The following is a 5859-nucleotide window of genomic DNA, read 5'->3' on the forward strand; positions in this document are numbered from 1 at the left end:
ACATGTAGAAATTGTCAGGGGTGACACCACACTCTGCCCTCTTCTCGGTTAGGAGCTCCATGGCTTTCTGCATGCATGGGGATAACAGGATGGGAACCTTCCTGCCTCTTTTACCAGGTATCTCAATACGGGTGAAGTGGTGACAGAGAGCCTTCCCCATCTCTGAGAGGGCCTGGGCCACGTCACCCTGCAGGTCGGCTGTGTGCCGTGATTCAAATGAGGATAGCCGCATCTTGGACACCTCACCTTCCCTCCTGCGGTTGAAGAGGATCAACTGTGTGAGGGTGATCTTGGCCAGCATTGACCACTGCTTTGCAGAAGGGTGGGCAGATAACCCATCCAAGTACTCCCGCTGCCGGTCAAGGAGGTATAGGTTCAATCGTTTCACGTCGTCAGTGAAAGGTAGGAGGAGTGGGGCATTCCATTTTATATCTCGTAGGGTCTTCAGGGAGCAGTTTAGATGAGCTCACTCCACCTCGCCTCGTACAGTTTCCTGAAGCTCCGTGCGCTCTCCACTGTCAGGGCACGGCCCTACATCAGCGCCTGGCACTGAACCATGGCAGAAATCTTTTGCAAGCTGTGGCCCACCTTCAGGGCCAGCGAGGGGACCCTATAGGTGTTGGTCTTGTCATCGTAGCCAGCCAGGCTCCTGACGGCATGCACCACATGGAAAAAGTTGGGTGGGCGGATGAAATCCTCCATGCTCCGCAATGGAGTGACCTTCATCGCATGCAGCAGGAGATGACCCACCTCTCTGAGCTTCTGGGAGATGTACTCGTGCTTGCCGACATCAGACCCCAGTCAGTTGTAGAGGTGCTGCCCGAACTGCATGATGCAGCTGTCCCCTTGATCACAGGTACCACATCATCATAATTCATTTGGCTCAACAAATTCCACAGGCCGGTTCCAACACCTGGCGGAACGGGTGTGGCGTAAGTGCACAGGGACTGGACCCGAGTTCTACCAGGTTTGGGGTGGCCACCCCTTTTTCGAAGAGGGCACCTCTTCACATGTCGCCACAGGTGTCACCTGGACAACAGACTTTGGCAGTGTGCGCAGTGCATGAAATCTTGGGGAGCTGCTGCTTTGACCGGCTGCTTGCAAGGTAGTAGGACACCGCTGCCCTCGCGGAGAACACCGATATTATGTGCAAAGTTCCCCCGGTGGCGAATTAGGTCCAGCTGCACTGACCTTTCCCTGGAGTTCTTGTCAAAGCTCAGTGCCCTTGCTACCTCTGGCTCACTGCGGTGGTCGGCTTCCATGTGCCTCGCAATTTTGGAATATGGCCTCTCACACCATAGGTAGAAGTTTTTCTTCTTGTTATATGTTCCGGAATCATCCCCTTTTTGGGTAAGAACCTGGACTGACACGCCGTGATGTGTCCATCGGTTCAGGCCGCCGTCTGTGGAGGAAGCCTCGGCTTCTTCCAGCGCCTGTCTCCTGTGAAAAGATGTCTCTTCCCCGCTGCTGTCATTTGAACTGCTCAACTCAGATGAGTCGGGGAGATAGTCTTCATCACTGCCATCCGTTTTACTGTCTGCCCCATCCGCATTCATTGTCTTAAGGAAACAAGCCAGGGACTTCCGGGAGTGGAAAACAGACTGAGGACTCCTGGGAGTGAGAGATATAATGGTGAACTTCTGGGGGTGGGAGACAAACCAAGGACTTCTGGGAGTGTGTGATGCTGTGTGTTTTGACCCTGCCCAGTTTAAAAAAAAAAAAAAAAGTGCAGCTGGGTTGTCCAATATCCCCATCCATTGCTGCAGCACAAGGGGTAAAAAAAAAAAAAACACGCAAAACCAAAATGACCACCCCCCCTAATAAAAACACACACAAAAATACACAAAAACAAACAATTTTTCAAACAACAAAATAAACAGTACGGGAAAAATACCTTGTCCGGCAGTGGGGTTTGTCCAGTATCCCCATCCGCCACTGCAGTGCCTGGGGCAAGAACAAGACACCCCCCAAAACAAAACCCCAAAAACAAAAGAAAAACAACACACCCCAAAACACCCAAAAACAAACAGACCCCCCAAAATAAACAAGAACAAAGCACCCCCCCCCCAAAAAAAAAAAAAAAAGATAAACAACATACACAAAAACACCCAAAAACAAACAGACCACCCCCCCCAAAATAAACAGTACGGGAAAAATACCTTGGCCGGCAGCAGGGTTTGTCCAGTATCCCCATCCGCCACTGCAGTGCATGGGGCAAGAACAAGACACCCCCCAAAACAAAACCCCCAAAATAAAAGAAAAACAACACACCCCAAAACACCCAAAAACAAACAGACCCCCCCAAATAAACAAGAACAAAGCACCCCCCCAAACCCTCCCCCCCCCCCCGAAAAAATCTAAAGAAAAACAACATACACAAAAACACCCAAAAACAAAGTCTCCCCCCCCCCCCCCAAATAAACAGTACGGGAAAAATACCTTGGCCGGCAGCGGGGTTTGTACAGTATCCCCATCCGCCACTGCAGTGCATGGGGCAAGAACAAGACGCCCCCCCCCAGAAAAAAAACCAAAACAAAGAATAACAACATACCCAAAACACCCAAAAACATACAGACCCCCAAAATAAACAAGAACAAAGCACCCCCCCCCAAAAAAACAAAAAACAAAAGAAAAACAACACACACAAAAACACACAAAAACAAGCAGACCCCCCCAAAAAATAATAAACAGTGCGGGAAAAATACATTGGCCGGCAGCGGGGTTTGTCCAATATCCCCATCCGCTACTGCAGTGCATGGGGCAAGAACAAGACCAACCCACAAAAAAAGACCCCCCCCAAATAAACAGTACTGGAAAAATACCTTGTCCGGCAGTGGGGTTTGTCCAGTATCCCCATTCGCCACTGCAGTGCCTGGGGCAAGAACAAGACAACCCCCCCCCCCTGAAAAAAACCCCAATAACAAAAGAAAATCAACACAGCCAAAAACATGGCACGAATAGATTGTCCCCGTCAAAGTCCCCGGAACGGGACTCTGCTCGCGCCGCCGGCCCCCGACTATTAAGCCCGGAGAGCGGGGGCTCCAGATGAATATTAAGCCCAGGGAGGGACCAGCCACCGGGGACGGGAGGACCAGGGGAGAGGCCCCTCCGCCGACCCACCCGGCTGGCGAAGGTGCTGGCCCTCGTGCCGAATGGATTGTCCCCGGCCAAGTGCCCAGGACGGGATACTGCTCGCGCCGCCGGCCCCCGACTATTAAGCCCGGAGAGCGGGGGCTCCGGCCGAATATTAAGCCCAGGGAGAAACCAGCCACCTGAGGCCCAGGGAGAGGCCCCTCTGCCGACCCACCTGGCCGCCGGAGGCGCTGGCCCTCGTGCCGAACGGATTGTCCCCGGCCAAGTCCCCGGGACGGGACACTGCTCGCGCCGCCGGCCCCGCCGTCCGGCAGGTGGTCCCCGGCTGTTCAGCCCTGGGGAAGGGGCAGCCGGCCCCCGACTATTAAGCCCGGAGAAGGGGGGCTCCGCCCGAATATTAAGCCCAGGTAGGGACCAGCCACCGGGGACGGGAGGACCAGGGAAGAGGCCCCTCCGCCGACCCACCCAGGCCGCCGGAGGCGCTGGCCCTCGTGCCAAACGGATTGTCCCCGGCCAAGTCGGGTGCGAGGGCACGGGACGCCCCATATGCCCACCCCCGCAGTCAGCCAAATTTTGACTGATTTCATGGCGTTTGGTCATAATATCAGAGATGGTAGCTCAGGCTCCTCTAGTTTCTCAGCTTTACACGTGCAGCAAATGTCTGATCTTATAGTTACTCTCTTAGAGAGAATTTCAATAGTGACAACACATCATCAGTAGGCAGATACAAACCTAACCACCAGCGCCCAATATCTCAACCTGACACCAAAGTGAGAAATGATGACAGCGGACCCCCCCCCCCACTTCCAAGGTGAAGGGGTTACGAAAACCGCGCACAGCGATAACATTCAACCATGGCCAATAAGTAAAGGAACCAGCAAACCTCAGAACCCTGCAGTCACCATCACCAACCTGCAGGGCCTGTCACAAACCCCACCACCTAAGTGGGGAAAGCAGTGGCTATCACTCCTCTCCAGAATAGAGAGGAGTACGGACAACCTCAATCGAGAGCCCCCTACCGTGCCACTCACCCACAAGCAGGTATCGGGGAATCCAGCAGCCCTCCGGATCCTGCAGTGATGCAGGAGGAAGCTTCAGACAGGGCAGAGGAGCGGCCTGTGGAGGTGACACCTCCGGCCAACATCACCGCCCTGCGGAGCCTGTCCCACACCCCCACCACCTAAGGGGGGATGAGGGTGGTTATCACCCCACCTCCGAGATGTAATAGGAACTGACAACCTCCCGCAACAGCCCCCAGCCATACCGCTCACTCAGCCTCGAGCAAGCATTGGGGAATCCGGCAGCCCTCCGGATCCTGCAGTGATGCGGGGGGAGACTGCAGGCGGTGAAACGGCCAGTGGAGGATACCCCTCCAGCCGACATCACCGCCCTGCGGAGCATGTCCCGCACACCGCCGCCTATGGTGGACGAGGGTGGCTGTTACCTCCCTCCCTCCGGGATGGAGGGGGGGGGGGCAGACATCCTCAATCCATCCCCGACCCGCTCGGCCGTCAGCAAGCATTGGGGAATCCGGCAGCCCTCCGGTGATGCGGGGCGAGGCTGCAGACAGGGCAGAGGAGCGGCCAGTGGAGGTGACACCTCCGGCCGACATCACCGCCCTGCAGAGCCTGTCCCGCACCCCCACCGCCTAAGGGGGGATGAGGGTGGTTATCAAGCTGAAGGCGTATCCCACAGCATTATTTAAGAAAGATTTGAGAGTCCTTTTATATGATGCCCAAAGAAATAAAGTAATTTGTAAAAAGGAAATGGAGTATTTATGGGTAGATCATCCCATTTCGGCCATTTTCTACCATCTCCCAAAGGTGCACAAGAGCTTACAGTCACCCCCGGGAAGGCCAATCATCTCGGGAGTTGACTCTTTGACTGCAAACCTCTCCCATTTTATCGATCTAAAGCTGCAACCTTATGTCAAAACTCTACCCTCGTATTTAAAAGATTCCACAAGTTTATTACAATGGTTGGATAAATATACATGGTCTAGTGATGAAAGATGGTTGACCATTGATGTCCAAGCCCTATACTCCTCCATTCCACATAACAAGGGAATGGAGGCAGTAAAATCATTCTTAATGGCCGATTCTGACAAGTCTCAAGCTGAAACCAACTTTATCCTGAATAGTATAGGCTTTATTTTAAAGCAAAACTATTTTCAATTTCAGGACTCCCACTACCTCCAGCAGCAGGGAACTGCGATGGGGACCAAATTTGCCCCATCTTATACTAACCTGCTGATGGGGGTGTGGGAGTAGTCATTCATCTATGGAACTCATTTTGAGAAAGAGCATATTAGATTCTATCGTAGATATATTGATGATTTGATCATTATATGGAAGGGAGATGAACAAAGTGTTGAACAATTTATGAAAAATCTCCAAACAAATTCCTTCAATTTAAAATTCACCTTCAAAACAGATTCCAGTAAGATTGACTATTTGGACTTTAAGTTGGAAAGGGAAATAGGAAAAGTAGTAAAGACATCAACTTTCTTTAAGGACGTCGACGCAAACAATTTCATTCTGGTGTCCAGTTGTCACCATCCCATCTGGATAGATGGAGTTCCATACTCCCAATTCCTCCAATTAAGAAAAAATTACAGTGAACATAATGAATTTATGATACAAGCAGAGGTCCTTAAAGATATATTTCTGGTTCGATGCTATAATCAAACCAAGGTGGAGGAGGCCTTACAGAGAGCAAGCAGTGTTGATAGAGCTAGTCTCTTGGATAAGGATAGGATACCAAATG

This window comes from Pseudophryne corroboree, unplaced genomic scaffold, assembly GCF_028390025.1.
Source record: "Pseudophryne corroboree isolate aPseCor3 unplaced genomic scaffold, aPseCor3.hap2 scaffold_1845, whole genome shotgun sequence".
In the NCBI taxonomy this organism is placed as follows: Eukaryota; Metazoa; Chordata; class Amphibia; order Anura; family Myobatrachidae; genus Pseudophryne; species Pseudophryne corroboree.